Raw genomic sequence first — 14,233 nt, 5'->3', positions numbered from 1 at the left:
AATGAAGCCTTGACCCATGGCCAAGTCCGAGTAAGCATTATGGCTGCTTTCCCACCATAGCATAGGCCTAATAACCTAAAGGTAGCGCTCTTCCGTATTGCTTTGACCTAACCAGTACGGGAAACGAAATACAAAGTTCTATTTTTAGCCTAGCCAGTGTATTATATTGATTTCCATTGGCAGTTATGTGAAATGGCGTGGATGTAGTTTTTGATGGCCTTATATTGTGCTCTGCATGGAACCACTGATTTGGTCCATTGGGTCTAGTTGAAGTGTTCGAGCCCAGCCTGTGCTGGATTCTCCGATCTGGTTGTGTCCCAAATGAGCTCTATGGGGCCGGGGGGAAAGTATTGCACTATGTAGGGAATAGGGTGCCATTTGGGATGCAGAATGTCCTGTTTCCCTCCAGTGAAAAGTTCTGTTCTGAGTGACCTCACGTGACCTCTGATGTTTTCTTCATTGCCATGGAAACGGGCTGTCTCCCATCAACCAGGTGGGATTGACATCATTATCCTTCCCATCCTGTGCGCTCGCTGCTCTCCCCTCCCAAAGTTCAGCTGGTTCTCATGGAACACTGACAGCAGCACTGACGTGCGTCTTTATGTGTGGGGTGGTAGAGAGAAGCCAAGATTTGACGTGAGAAGGAGAGGGAGGCGAGGAGAAAGAACATGCACAGGGTGTGTGTGACTGTGTTGTGTTGATATGGAGTGGTAGAGAGAAGCCAGGTTTTGACGTGAGAAGGAGAGGGAGACGAGGAGAAAGAACATGCACAGGGTGTGTTTGACTGTGTTGTGTTGATATGGAGTGGTAGAGAGAAGCCAGGTTTTGCGTTTGACTGTGTGCGCGGACTCTGTGAACTCTCGTATCAGGTCATTGGCGGTGCAGATTAAGCTAGCTCTTCCACTCACCCCTCTGCGGAAGTCCTCCGCTATTTTTCCTACCCATAGCTGTGTTTGCTCTGTTCCCCCTGAGTGTTCTCTCGGTCACATTCCTTTTAAATCCTCAGGGAACTGTTTTTGAACTGTGAACACATGCATTTTTGTCGACGTGTGTTTGTGTTTCAAGGAAAAATGCAATTGTCTTTCTTTGGGACCCTCTGCTCTATTCTATTGGTGTTTCGCGTGTGTGATTATGCTGAGTATGTATGGGCGACTCTCTCTCTTACCATAGCACCTAGACATTAGCAATATGGGTGATATCCAGTGAACGTACACTTTAGCAAAACGTTTTGAAACCGAAATTGAACAGGACGGAAATTTCTGTTTAAAAGAATGTTTCGCCAGATTCACATCAGCAGCTCCATACTACTTGCCTTAGAACCAGAACTCATACTGGTTGTAAGGGTGTGGATGGTCTGTGGGTGGTTAGTGATCATTTTATTGGATTCCTCATTACTCAGTCTTACTCATTGTTGGGAAGAGTTATGGTCCAAATCGGATGTTAGGTACTCCTATTTATTTTTGGATTAAATGAATCCTATACGTTTTTAAAATGGCCACTTTTTTGGGGTGCAATCAATCAGCTTAATTTCTCCGATCAAAGTATATTTAAACAAAATAATGTTTCAGGAATGATCTCACCCGTTTCCAACTACAGAAACGATTTCAGTATCTTAGATGGTGGGTGACAAAATCCTCTTGTCTGTTCAAAGATTTAGTTTTGTCCACTGATTCTCTTATAGTATAGCCTGTATATTATGAGCTGAGACTGGGCTCCGACAGTATAGAATAGAAAACCTGCATTATCCATTAAAGATATACAACTTGCCTTCACGTTCTTTGCTTTCCAGGCCCAGGCAAATATGACCTATTTTAAAAGATGGATTACACACATTACTCTCTTCACATCGGTTGTAGAAAAGCTTTCACTTCCCAGATATTGCAAAGGTGCATACGGATGAGAGTGGTTTTTATTTGATTAGGATCCCCGTTTATTAGGATCCCCGTTTATTAGGATCCCAGTTTCTTAAGATCCCCGACAGCCAGTCCAACTGGGGTCCGACACGTAAACGAAAACGACATAACAGACAAAAGACTTCACAATTGACATGCATTTCAAATCATGAACATGTGGTGTGCGTTTGCATCTGTCAGTTACACATACATGTCAGTAAATACACACGACAAGTGGATCACGTGGGGTAGAGGCCTTCTGCCGTGAGGTGTTGCTTTATTCGTTAAAAAACAACAGGTTTGCTGTGCTACTTGCGCTATATGAGAAGGGTGGGAGTTCCATGGAATCATGGCTCTGTAGAATACTGTACGTTTCCTTGAATTTGTTCTGGACCTGTGAGACGAGTAAAAAGGGGAGAAAATGCGGCTTTGTCCCAATATTCCACCCCTTCAGCCATAGTGTGCACTTGCACACTCCCCGTCATTGGGTTGGTGTACGCATTGGCCGGAGGGAGTTTCCACCGTTTGTTAAATCCATGACGGGAAGTGTACTAGTGCACAGTTTAGGAGAAGGGTTGTCGAATCGGGATGTGGCCAGCATCTCCCTGTCACACTGCCCATTTTACAGCGAGCCAAGGGCGGCGGGTCGACGCACATCATCGAGCCCCTAGTGAGGTTATTGGCTAACCTTTCCTCAACCTTCAGCTGCCAAGCTGCCAACACAATCGTTACAAGACTGAAGGCATTGGTTGGGGGAAACTGGGTCATTTTCCAGTAGGGCGCACCGTCGCGAAACGTTTTTAAAGCATTTTGAAAAGGAGAAGGAAAATGAGCGTTTCCTAGTGGACATGTCCAAATGGTCCCTCCCTGTCTCAATCTGTTTTCTTCAGTTTGGTGCCTAATGAAAATGACCCTAGTGATCGGATGGAGAGCAGAGAGAAAGAAATGAATGAAAGAGACTACTGTGCTGCTCTTAGTGTCAATGATGTCATCCGGAAATGTGTGCTTGGAAACACTGAGCTCATTCTCGTCATTTTTCCTCAATTCGTTTGACCAGTTTCCCACAGTCAACATCTGGAACACTTGGCTGTGTAGCAGTTTCACTTTGTAATGCTTTGCTGCTTTAACACCCGTGTTCATGAGGGGAACTCTGTGCAAATAGCTTTTCAACCTGAAAACGAGGGTTTCTTATTGAACAAGCAATGTTTTCTCACATTTAGGGCCGCGGCATACTACTGTAGTCCTAACTTCAGACGGAGTTATACTGGTCAACGTCTGTTGTGTTAAATGTTATGCAGCCGTGTGCTGTTCCCTTGCAGAAAACATGTCCCCCGGGGCTTTGAATATAGGCGGACCAGGCCAATAATGTCATTGGAGAAGTTTGAAACCGCTTTGGCTAGCCTACTGTAGATATCTCACTACAACTTATGCACCTGCCCCCCCCCCCCCCCCCACACCCCATAAAATAGATGGTGACTCGTATCAAACTGACACCTGCAGCTTTAGTCACTCATACTGGAGGCACGTGTGAGTGTTTTACCACTCTCACGCAGTCCGCCCGCGTTAGTTTCTGTGACCTATTGGCACGTTTGCGTATGAACACCAGCTCATGTTAAGTGTGTGTATGTGAGTGTCTCTCCGACTCCTAACTCCCTGACTGACCCACTGGGCTAATCTTCTTGGCTGGAGCCTGGTTTGTTGTGTCGTGAACCTGATTACACACTGTCGTGCCAAATTTAGTGGAGCGGCCTGGTTCCAGATCAGCTGCCGAGCTTGGCATCCCTATTGGTTATATGAGCCATCAGAGGGCTACTCGCATGTCCAGGGTCAGCCAACATGAACCTGTTGCTGTAAACTTCACTTTTGTTGCGAGGGAGAAGGTCAAGGCCCATATTCATGAATCTTCTAAGTAGGGGTGCTGACCGTGGACCAGTTTAGCCTTTTCTGTCATAATGAATGGTGGACAAGGAGGGCCTGACGCTTGCACTCCTTAGTCTGAGGGGTCTTTCACACAATTGTTTTGGTGCAGGTTTTCTGAACTCTGGTGCGTTTACCCCCTCAGTGTGAACACTCTCTCTGCACTCGGGAGGGAACTAAACAACTCGTGTGGTTTGATCATAAAGGGTGGTCTCAAAACTGACTTAAGATCAGCGTAACTTCACCCTACTCTGATGGCCATGCATTGCTCTGGTTGCACGATGGACCTGGTCATGATGACTCGTGCTCTATGGTCACTTGTGATTTGCTCTTCTGAAAGACTTCGCCTACTCGTCCTCTTAAGCCTCGTTCACATTACCTGTTACCTTTACAGAACATGTGTTTTATATCTAGCAACTTCGCACAGCCATTGAAGAGGAGTGGGACAACATTCCACTGGCCGCAATCAACCGCCTGATCAACTCTATGTGAAAGAGATGTCGCGCTGCATGAGGCAAATAGTGGTCACACCAGATACTACCTGGTTTTCGGATCCACGCCCCTACTTTGATTTTTTTAAAGGTTATCTGACCAACAAATGCTAATCTGTATTCCCAGTCATGTGAAATCCATAGATTAGGGCCTAATGAATGTTTTTAAATGGTCTGATTTCCTTATATGAACTGTAACTAGGGCTGTTGCGCTGACCATATTACCGGTCACGAGTCATAAAGGCAGTCAAATACCACGTGACGGTAATTAGGATTCTCCAAGCTCTGATGCTGCTGGTCATTAGTAGCCTACCAAAGTTGCTAACTGCCTAGTACTTATCACTCTATTGTCCCTCTAATCACTCTGACATCAATGGAAATGTGATCGAAAAAATTGAATCAAACACTTCATGTGAGCCCATGAGCTCATGTTGCGCAACATTTCAATAGGCTAGGCAATTGTGGGAGAAAACCGAGTGATGGCTTCTACTAAATAGAGGAGGATCCCATCAGCTTTCTATAGGCTAGGCCTACTATATTTATTTCTCAACTCTCTCCTCCATCTTGCGTTAAACGGTACAGTTGTCCGTACACAATCCGGGGCAAGACTCTGTGTAATGAAATACGTCACGATGTAAACGGAGAATTACTTACAGGCTCTAACCAATAGTGCGGAAAAGGTGTTAGGTGAACAATAGTTAAGTAAAGAAGTAAAAACAACAGTAAAAAGACAGGCTATATACAGTAGCGACGCTATAAAAGTAGCGAGGCTACCGGTTAGTAAGGCTGATTGAGGTAGTATGTACACGTAGCTATGATTAAAGTGACTATGCATATATGATGAACAGAGAGTAGCACTAGCGTAAAAGGGGTTGGCGGGTGGTGGGACACAATGCAGATAGCCTGGTTAGCCAATGTGCGGGAGCACTGGTTGGTTGGGCCAATTAGGTAGTATGCACATGAATGTATAGTTAGTGACTATGCATATATGATGAACAGAGTAGTCCAGGTAGCCATTTGATGGCCCGTTCAGGAGTCTTATGGCTTGGGGGTGCGTTAGTTGTGGATAATGTCCATTACTGTACACAGTCTGTTTTTATCTCTGTTTCCTCTCTGTAGCAATACTAGTTTTTATTATCCTCTGACATTACCTCTGCCAAGTGCCCTCCTTTCCCACTTCCTGCTCAGACAGGAAATGTGGGATTAGGCCAGAGCAGGAAGTATGGGTGGGAGAAGGACACCTGTATCCTAGGGAGATTTGAATATACAGTACAGGAAGCAGTGTTTCCTCTACATTTTGTTGTTTTTTTCGGCAGAGCGCAGACGCCTACACCAACACTCGTCTCAATAGAAACCAACCGAGACAAAAGGTGCAGCCTTATTGGCTGTAGGGAATCATTACTGGTAGTGTGATATCTTTTTCAGGAGTTTTTAAACCCTCTCCCAAATTAGAGGACTTGATTCTCTAACCTTGGCTTTGGCCCTTGAAATGCAACTCCTGCACTTAGAATCCACCCAGTGTAAGAGATTGACAGTGAAGGTCCTGCTATTGTGGATCCTGGGAGAAATGTCCACCCCCTTATGCACACATCCTCCCTCTCTCGCATCTGGGATAATGATGTCACACTTGTTTACTTCCTGTGTGCTGAGAGAGAAGTGGTGCCGCTTTGGGCATCACTGCTGCTACTGCAGTGCATACAGCTGTTCAAACCCACATGTCACCTCCATTACAATGTCTGTGTTGACTGACAGGCATAATTGCTGGGCAAATATCATGCAGGGAAGGCTTGATCGCTCACTGTAAGTCAAGCTGAGTGGTAATATTAGAAACAGATGTGTGTGTGTGTCAGTCAGTCAGACACACACACACACCATGAAAGAACCCCCCCCCCCCCTGTGTTTTGAGTAGAGCCACATACTTTGTGTGGACAGTCCGTCTGCATAGTTCTACAAAGGGACAGCTGAGGCCAACTGGGATAACGAAGGCTGGAGTGTGTACTCTGAGGCAAACAAACACCAACTGTGTGGCCATGTTCACCACACAACGAGTCAGCATTTTTCACACCAGAGATATAGAGATATATAGTACCAGTGAAATGTTTGGACAAACCTACGAATTCAAGGGTGTTTCTTTATTACTATTTTCGACATTGTAGAATAATAGTGAAGACATCAAAACTATGAAATAACATATATGGAATCATGTAGTAACCAAAAAAAGTGTTAAACAAATCAAAATATATTTGAGATTCTTCAAAGTAGCCACCCTTTGCCTTGACACCTTTGCACACTCTTGGCATTCTCTCAACCAGCTTCACCTGGAATGCTTTTCCAACAGTCTTGAAGGAGTTCCCACATAGGCTGAGCACTTGTTGTCTGCTTTTCCTTCACTCTGCGGTCCAACTCATCCCAAACCATTTCAATTGGGTTGAGGTTGGGATATTGTGGAGGCCAGGTCATCTGATGCAGCACTCCATCACTCTCCTTCTTGGTCAAATAGTCTTAACACAGCCTGGAGGTGTGTTGGGTCATTGTCCTGTTGAAATACAAATGGCAGTCCCACTAAGCGCGAACCAGATGGGATGGCGTATCTCTGCAGAATGCTGTGGTAGCTATGCTGGTTAAGTGTGCCTTGAATTCTAAATATATCAGACTGTGTCACCAGCAGAGCACCATCACACCTCCACCTCCATGCTTCACGGTGGGAACCACACATGCAGAGATCATCCGTTCACCTACTCTGCGTTTCACAAAGACACGGCGGTTGGAACCAAAAATCTCAAATTTGGACTCATCAGCATTTATTTAGGCTGCAATCTGACGTGCAGTTACCTCCTAATTAACTTCTCTTCTGCAGCAGAGGTACCTCTGGGTCTTCCTTTCCTGTGGCGGTCCTCATGAGAGCCACTTTCATCATAGCGCTTGATGGGTATTGCGACTGCACTTGAAGAAACTTTAGAAGTTCTTGACATTTTCCACATCGGCTGACCTTCATGTCTTGAAGTAATGGACTGTCATTTCTGTTTTGGTTATTTGCCATAATATGGACTTGGTCTTCTTCCAAATAGGCTATCTTCTGTATACCACCCCTACCTTGTCACAACACAACTGATTGGCTAAAACGCATTAAGAAGGAAATTCCACAAATTAACTTTCAACGAGGCACACCCGTTAATAGAAATGCATTCCAGGTGACTACCTCATTAAAGCTGGTTGAGAGAATGCCAAGCGTGTGCAAAAATTGTCATGAAGGCAAAGAGTGGCTACAAATATATTTAGATTTTGTTTAACACTTCTTTTGGTCACTTCTTCACTATTATATACTGGAATGTAGAGAATAGTAAAAAGAAACGTTGAATGAGTAGGTGTGTCCCAACTTTTCACTGGTACGGTTTATATTTTTTGGGCCACTTTACTGAACAGATAGAGGAAGACCGTGGGGAAAGATTGTGTCAAAGGGCAGAAGGCCAAATTCAAACCTATCCCAACACTGTAGACGTGTGCCAGAGGTTGACCAGCCGGGCCACGAGTCAGCATTATTTTTTTTTACATGAAACTAATCTTCCATCCTATATGATTGATTTGAATCATGTTTAACATAAGAGTCTGCGTTCTTTCTGGACATGAGACATACTCGGTTGTGATTTGTCTGAATCGGCATACGGGACTAGCCTGGTGAGTCGGGATTTTGATTAGCTGTGGTCTGTGACTCGACCTGTGGAAGTGCGTTGCTCCTCATTTTACGTGCGTACGTTTGTCACAAGCTACTTGTGTTAGCTTCTTAGCTTGATTCAATTTGCTCAGCCCAGTGTGTCTAAGAGTTCTCCACACCCAGGCTCTGAAACCACTCCCTGTGACGGTGAGATTGATCTCGCTCTGTCTGTGTACAGCGACGCAGTCCATGTGATTTCCCTACAGCGCTAGGAGAACAAGCATCAATCCATACGTCCCATTTGTCACTCGGGTAATGGCCCTTTCTGAGCTGAATTTCAGCCATCTTCTTTTTGTCTCCACTTTAAAACACAAAAATAGATGATGAATCAAATCTGATTTATTTTTCTTCTTCTCCTATTCTCTCCTCTCCAGGACATAAAAGCTTGGTCCTGACATTTGACCTCCTTTGACCTGAGTGGGACGAAGGGAGAGACACACCAGAGGTAAGAGACACCTTTAACCCTTTCCTTTAGTGTGCGCTTTTAGTCAGTTGCCTGCCACCACTACATAGCTAGGTGGTCGTAGATGTTAGTTGATGGCGATAGGACTTGGCAAGACGGCACAAACTAATCTGGAACGACCGGGCTAGCCAGTACACGGACTCTATCGAAAGAATTGGAATGGGAGCCAACCTGACCCCTGTAGTTGTATAACAATATGGACATTTTTAGAAGATGGAACCCACTACCCTGGTGTTGCCAGCACCATGCTCTAACTCTGAGCCGTTGGAACCAGTCATGGACAAAAAAAATCATGGATGTACCATGACTCTTCTGACAGAATCTCCACAGTGAAAGAAAAGCTCTTGCTCATTGAAATAGAATTACTAGAATGGTCATTCCTATTCAAAATGTTGTGCTATTAGGCCTCTCGGGTGGCTCAGTGGTCTAAGGCTGTGCCACCAGAGACTCTGGGTTCGAGCCCAGGCTCTGTCGCAGCCGGCCGCGACCGGAGGTCCGTGGGGCAACGCACCAATTGGCCTAGCGTCGTCCGGGTTAGGGAGGGCTTGGCGGGTAGGGATATCCTTGTCTCATCGCACACTAGCGACTCCTGTGGCGGGCCGGGTGCAGTGCACGCTAACCAAGGTTGCCAGGTGCACGGTGTTTCCTCCGACACATTGGTGCGGCTGGGTTGGATGCGCACTGTGTTAAGAAGCAGTGCGGCTTGGTTGGGTTGTTTTTCAGGTGGACGCATGGCTCTCAACCTTTGTCTCTCCCGAGCGATGAGACAAGATAGTAGTTACTAACAATTGGATACCACGAAAAAGGGGGGAGAATTAAATAAAAAAATACAATAATGTTATTCTATTTCAATGCTTTCTCTGTGCCTGTTTTTTTTCTTCTTCTTCTGTAAGTTGAAGGAAGAAAGACCGAGGACAGGAAAGACCGAGGACAGGAAAGACCGAGGACAGACGGGAGGGAGTTGGGGGGAGAGAGAGGGGCTGCGTGTCCCTGATGTCACCCCATTCCCGACATAGCCCTGGTCAAAAAGTAGTGCACTGTGTTGGGAATCGGGTGACATTTGGGACGTAGTCTATGTGTGGCTGCCTGAGGAGTGTAGGGAACAAGTCCCCCCCCCCTCCGCACCGGCCTGTTCCCGGGAAGTGGAGGAGTAGCGTTGAAGTGATTTTTGTCACGCGTCCTCTGAGAGTCTGTGTCCTGTGCTCTCTGTGGAGAGCTTGCGCTCTCGTGTCTCCAGGCTGTCACACTTGTCTTCCCTCATTGCGGTGTGTGTGTGTTTCCCAATCCTGGTCATCCAGGGGGACCCAGAGGGGTGCACGTTTTTGTTCTCGCCCCTCACGAACACAACCAACCCAACGAGTCATTGAGCCTTTTGATAAGTCGAATCAGGTGTCTTCGCGCTGGACTAGAACAAAACCGTGCACCCCTCTGGGTCCCCAAGAACCAAGACATATCAGAGGAGGTAGGACAGCGGTGTGGCTCAGCGGTAGTGCTGCAGTCTACCAAGCACATTTAGTCCAGGAGCAACGTGGAATCCTACCCCAAACACTTTCTTCCTTCTACAACCTTTAGCCTACATCTACATTCCTAACTAAATAAAGAGACGAATACAGCAGTAGGATGGGGGAAGAATAGTAGGTTGGAAACCGTGACAAATCGGGGTTGAGGGGGGCAGGCTAGTCACGTGCCATGTCAGTGTATTTCGAGCGAGACTTCTACTCATTCCTTGAGGATGAGATGCTTTCACTGTGGGAATGAGGGTCGACTCGCAGAGCGTCACACACACACACACGCAAGCAGCCATCTGAAGTGGACCTTTTTATAGTAAACCAAACCTACGCTACCAGCCCCACTCTGCCCTGTCACTGTGTGTGTTCCAGTGCATGTGACCGCACACACTCAATCTACACAGCAGCTGTTTTGTTTGGGAAGAAGCACTCGTGATCGTTGTGTGTTTTGGTCTAGGCCGGCTAATTAGTTGGCGTGTGTCTTGGTGTTTATAAGTGGGACGGTGGCCTGTAATTTACACCAACCAACCCATACTCCAGCTTCCTCTAAGGGTATATAGGAGGCAGGGTGAAGTTGCATCTAGATGCTTATCTTGGGTCAGTTTAGCATTTCCCCCACTAATGGATAAGGTTAGGATTGGGGAGGGGAAGGTGATCCTAGATCTGTACCTACGGGGGAAAAAAACTCTTAACTAGGGGAGGTTTGGGGTGAAGTGTCACTATAGACCATGTACTACTGACTGGCAGGATGCTATTGTTGCTACGGCGGACGTGAAGGTGGCACGGCGGACGTGAAGGTGGCACGGCGGACGGACAGACAGACATACTACCGATAGTTGCTAGAGTCAGGAGGCCTAACAAAACAAGACTGTGTGTTTGGCGTGTGCGCATGTGGACGTGCCTGTGGACGTGTCTGCAATGTGCCAGTTACCAGTAACCAATTCCCAGCCAGCTGTCAGAGGTCAAGAGGTCAGAGGCTGGCTGGAGCAGCTGGCAGGAGCTGGGGCTGCTGGGATGAATGATGACATTCCCAGCTGTTCTGGGGTCTGTGCTGTGGTGCCAGTCTGTGCTGTCTGTCGGCCTATAGGGAGACTGTGAGGTGTGGACAGCACTATACCCACTGTGCTCTATGTTCCCTAACAGGTGTGTGTGTGTTACGCACTACGGACACACCACGGTTAGACGCTGACCCTGAAATACTAGGATAGCTAGTAAAAGAGAGACCGACCTAGTACGAATATAAACGTACAGCATCGTTCTTATTGAGCCGATATGCTAGTTGCCAAGCCAGTGTTACTCTGCAAGGAGATTTGAGGACTTTTAACACATTAGTGGGTTATTTCTGTGCTGGGTGACTGCACTTCCATTGTGTGTGTGACTGTGTTTTTTTTAACCCTCGTGAATAGTCTCTTTCTCAGTCTAATTGGCTGGATGATGATTGCCCCGATATGAAAATCAAACCCAGCAGTCATATTTGCCAGCGATGAACAAACTGATGGTTGTTGCCTGGAGACAATATGTTACTCATTACCCAAGGATATTAGTGATAAACATTCTGATATCAGAACGTTTATGGTTGCAGAGCTACTGGTTATCACCATACGTAAAGCCTATTTGTTCCTGCGTCGTACATTTCCGTGGTAGTTAGCTTTTTCCAAGGACCATGCACAACGCAAATGAATGATATCATGTGCCATGCAATGGCTCAGTGGCACAGCGTTTACTGTAAGCAAGCAAATCAAAGGGTGCGGCAGGGTAGCCTAGTGGTTAGAGCGTTGGACTAGTAAGCGAAGGTTGCAAGTTCGAATCCCCGAGCTGACAAGGTTCAAAATCTGTCGTTCTGCCCCTGAACAAGGCAGTTAACCCAGTGTTCCTAGGCCGTCATTGTAAATAAGAATTTGTTTTTAACTGACTTGCCCAGTTAAATAAAGGTACAATTAAAACAAAATCGAGCAACATCACAAGATGGATCAAATCAAATGTTATTGGTCACAAACACATGGTTAGCAGATGTTAATGCGAGTGTAGCAAAACGCTTGTGCTTCTGGTTCCCACCGTGCAGTAATATCTAGCAAGTAATCTAACAATTTCACAACAACTACCTTGTACACACAAGTGTAAAGGAATGAATAAGAATATGTACATATAAATATATGGATGAGCGATGGCCGAACGGCATAAGCAAGATGCAGTAGATGGTATAGAGTACAGTATATACATATGAGATGAGTTATGTAGGGTATGTAAACATTATATAAAGTGACTAGTGATACATTTATTACATCCAATTTTTTAATTATTAAAGTGGCTAGAGAGATGAGTCAGTATGTTGGCAGAAGCCACCCAGTGTTAGTGATGGCTGTTTAACAGTCTGATGGCCTTGAGATAGAAGCTGTTTTTCAGTCTCTCGGTCCCAGCTTTGATGCACCTGTACTGACCTCGCCTTCTGGATGATAGCGAGGTTAACAGGCAGTGGCTCGGGTGGTTGTTGTCCTTGATGATCTTTTTGGCCTTCCTGTGACATCGAGTGGTGCAGGTGTCCTGGAGGGCAGGTAGTTTGCCCCCGGTGATGCGTTGTGCAGACCTCACTACCCTCTGGAGAGCCTTACGGTTGTGGGCGGAGCAGTTGCTGTACCAGGCGGTGATACAGCCCGACAGGATGCTCTCGATTGTGCATCTGTATTGTGTTGTATGTGTCGAACTGCTTTGCTTTATCTTGGCCAGGTCGCAGTTGCAAAATGAGAACTTATTCTCAACTGACCTCTACCTGGTTAAATAAAGGTGAAATTAAAATAAATAAATTGACTCTATAGATTTGTATTATTCATGTGTAAACATGTCTAAAAACACAATTACACGTTGACATTATTGGGTGTTTTGTATAGATTAGTGACACAATCTTTTAATTGAATCCATTTTTAAATTCGGGCTGTAACGCAGCAAAATGTGGGAAAGGTCCAGGGGTGTGAATACTTTCTGAAGGCACTGTATTTGCATAGTTACGTGGCTGCTATGGGGGTAGGGCTGTTGGTAAGGCTGTTGCTGTTGCTATGGAGCAACCTGCTGACTGCTGCAAACACCAGCTGACTTCTAGCTGCTGCTGCCTCTGGGTGTGGGAGCGTATCATCTGGTCAGCTCCTCTCTCCTTTTTTCTCTGTCGTTCGTTCTTTTCCCGTCGCCCCCTGTCTTTGTCTTGCTTTCTCCCTCCCTTCGTATCTCTCTCTCTTTCTCTCCTCTTTATCTCTGTTTTCTCTCTCTCTCTCTCCCCCCCCCCTCCTGTTTTTAATTGTCCGTGTATGCCAGAGTCACTCTGTGTGATCTTCTACTCGCTCTGCTCTCCTCTTTTCCTTCGCTGCCTGCTGGCTGTCAGTCGTGCTTGACCGGTGCCGTTTTTGTCAGTCTGGCCCTCCCCCCTACTCATATTCTAATGGTCTATTCCCTCCCCCTACTCATATCCCAATGGTCTATTCCCTCCCCCATCATCTCTCCGTCTCTGTCCTCCTCTCTCTCCCACTTCCCCCATCCTTCCCATTATCTGCCTATTGTAGGAAGTGTTCTTGTTCTAGCTTTCTTTTAAAGGAACTAAAGGTGGCAAAATGTCTCTATATTGGATCTCTGCTTCGTTCTCTGCATTTTGTTGATTTTAAATTTAGGCTGTATGTCATTTGTGCATTTTTTTTTTCTCCCATTGAGGATGTCACCAAGGGATGTTGATATATTGTGTGGTGTTGAATCAGTGTGTGTGGTAATGGCACATTACAGAGTGGGTCCCATATTCCCAGCACCTCTTAATTGTCCCCTGGGAAGTGTGCGTCTCAAACTAAAGGCTGCTATAGATGACAGTGGTTTGTTTTTCCTTACCATGAATACATGAATCTAGTCTATAACATTTAACACAGACTAAATTTAGAAAGTCTGCTTCAACAGCTATCGACCCCCTCCACGTCACAATACCCCCCACTGTTCCTGTGGGGGAGTCAACCCTGGCCTTGGGTCCAGTTCTGGAACATGGATAAGGGTGTGGCCGGACTCTCCCAAATGGTAGGACGGGGGTGGGGTTATACGAGTAGGCCAAACACAGTTGGTATTACTGCTCTCAAGTGCTTTGACTGCCTGTGCGACAAAGCAGGCAGGTGAGTGTGGATGGATGAATGAATGGTGGCTATTTCAGAGCACATGGCAGCGCTCATTTCATTTCACCCCTCTATCCCCTCTAGGCAAACAGGCCTCATCCACCATGCTCAGTCAGT

At 46.1% G+C, this 14,233-nt stretch overlaps 1 pseudogene; it reads left to right on the top strand.

The window, feature by feature from the left end:
• LOC115144677 (ras-associated and pleckstrin homology domains-containing protein 1-like) overlaps positions 1-14,233 on the top strand; it is a 74,186-nt pseudogene that overhangs the window by 10,360 nt on the left and 49,593 nt on the right.

This window comes from Oncorhynchus nerka, linkage group LG2 (genome assembly GCF_034236695.1).
Source record: "Oncorhynchus nerka isolate Pitt River linkage group LG2, Oner_Uvic_2.0, whole genome shotgun sequence".
In the NCBI taxonomy this organism is placed as follows: Eukaryota; Metazoa; Chordata; class Actinopteri; order Salmoniformes; family Salmonidae; genus Oncorhynchus; species Oncorhynchus nerka.
The sequence above is the reverse complement of the archived record's forward strand: the minus strand, read 5'-3'. Positions and strand labels throughout refer to the sequence as shown.